Here is a 2,612-nt window from a genome sequence, read left to right on the forward strand (position 1 = left end):
ATCTGAAGCCGCTCGACCTTTCCAAGTGACATCGATCCGCTTTATGGGCTTTTCAAAAGTTCCAAGAAGATCAGACGTTTTCGAGCCAAATGTTATTCAAGGATGAGGCTTATTTTTGGCTTAATGGGTTCAAACAAAATTTCCGCATTTCGGACGAAGAGCAACCTAAAGAGATTCAAGAGCTGAAATTTCATCCAGAAAAAAAAAAGAATGGGTGTGGTTTGTGGGCCGTTGAGAACGTAACCGCCAATGGAAACCGTTACTGTGCCACGATATTTGAAGCCTTAAATTGAAGTTAGTGACATTTGGCTTCAACAAGATGGCGCCACTTCCCCCTTATCGTATTAATCAATGGATTTATTGAATGAACACTTAGGTGAGCAGATAATTTCACGTTTTGGGATGATCGATTGGCCACCAAGATTGTATAGTATCACACCGTTTGACTTTTTTCTGGAGGGATATGCGGACAATCCCGTTTCGTTTCAGGCCTTGGAGCGCGGATCCCATAAATCGTAAAGGAACTCGTTTGAACCGATACCGTTCGCCGTTAATAGATGGTATATCGGTAAAAAAAAGTATAAGGTGGCAATAATGTACCCAATCTGTATACACTGATCGAAGAAATACTTTCTAGTAATTTACCGGGTATCCCCAACACTGGAAAAAGCCTTCATAAAGCAGTACAGAATATGAGCAAAGGACTTAGTTTTAACTGCTGATTACTCTCATTTCTTAAAAACTGCATGATTCCACTCTGAGGCTTTCATTTCACTAATTTCATCCCTTTTCCGAAAGATCCCCTCCGAGCAGGCCTCACGCTTGCCCTTGGCGAATAAAGTATTTCCTGCTGCTTACGACGGATTTCCGTTTGGCGCGCGCCATATTTAAATACACTTGCCACATACACACACACACACACACAAGTTCAAACTAACGCAGTTTACCTACAATCTAAGCACAATTTTCATCCAACCATATCTTCGTATGTGTGTGTGTTTGCTGTGCACATATTTAGAAAGCAAAACTTGTGCAAACACGTTTATGTGTGTGTGTACTTCCTTCCGTTCGCGCCCTGCAACAGTTGAACCATGCAATTTGTTGGAATTCACCACGCTTTACGCATACACACACACACACACACTCGAAAATCCTTTCGGCCTGTCTACCTTCAGTTATTCGGCGGCGAAACTTTCCTCGAGCTTCAGATATTGGCTGCAGTTATGCTTTGTTGTTGGCTTTGTTGCCTGCTGAAAGTTAACAGTTTGAAATGCAGTTGAATTTCGAGGGGGCCAAGAAAGGGTTGCCACTTTGGCGTATTGTTAGCGGAAGTGATTGCGATATTGTTTTGAGTCAATAAGACGAATTAAGAGCCGATTGTGAGGGCAATTGTTTGTTGTTCGGCTGTTGAAAGCAATTAAAATGGAATGCAAACAGGCGGAGCGGGCGCGGAGAAAGCAGTGTCGATGGGTTTTGCACTTATTTGTTGCCGTTTTTATTAGTAAGATGAAAATGGTTGTGGAATGAGCGATTTTGATGAGGAAAGTGGGCAATTTTAGTGTAAAAATCATAAAAAGTAATAAAAGTTATTTATAATTTTTTTGGTACTGATGGCAAAAATATCAAAAAATGTTATACCGGTATTCTGCATTATCCTCAATAAACTCAATCAAACTTTCGGAGTTTATTTTAGATATTGGAGCTCCTTCCTGCAGCCAATTTAGAGCGGAACATCATCAAGGTATCAGTTGTAGCCAGAAAGTATCTTGCTATGATGCTGTCGAAAGGTGAAAATAAGTCTAGAAAGTTCCTTTGAACTTTACAAAACCTTACTTATCTAATAATTTTCTACTAAACTGTCGATAGTGCTCATTTCAATCATTAATGTACCCTTCACCAAGCCATCCATTCACTTTTCGTTATCTCTTCATCACTTGGCAAACTATATAGCATACTTTTCGGCGATTACACCTCAACTTTCAGCACATAACCCCAAAGCAATTTAACAAAGCACACGCACACACATACACACATTCACATGCCCAGCTGCTTCACTCACTTCGCCAAGTGAAAGTTTCCCATATAGAAAATTGAAATTAATGTGAAGTTGCAGCAAAAGTGGCTTAAGAATACTCACGGGCTTCATTTGGCAAATTGGCGTGGCTGAGAGCACGTTGCACGGAGCGAGCGGGGGGAAGTGAGTGAGGCAAACTATTGGTGTATTAATACATTTAGTACTTATAGTTTGTGTTGCCACTGTTTCAACGAAAACTTTTCTGCACACACTTGCGAAGTGCCAATAAGTTTACGAAATCCCCGGCTGCCCTCAGCCTGCGCCGAGGTATTGTTGCTGTTGGTTGTTACACCGTTTTGCGGCAAACAGATGTGTGCGGTAACTTTTGCGTCAGAAACTTTTATCTGCTTGAGATACAAACGTTTATGCCACCGGCTGCCGCAGCTAAGAAGAGTGGCTTAGCCAAGTACATCGGATTGCCGCTCTGCGTGTGTTGCACGTGCGTGTGTCGGTGCATGTGTGCGCTCTATCGGAAAGGTTAAAGTTTTCATAAGTTAAATGAAATTTTGCATTTATCGCAGATTTAAATGTGATTATA

This window comes from Bactrocera tryoni, unplaced genomic scaffold, assembly GCF_016617805.1.
Source record: "Bactrocera tryoni isolate S06 unplaced genomic scaffold, CSIRO_BtryS06_freeze2 scaffold_64, whole genome shotgun sequence".
Lineage (NCBI taxonomy): Eukaryota > Metazoa > Arthropoda > Insecta > Diptera > Tephritidae > Bactrocera > Bactrocera tryoni.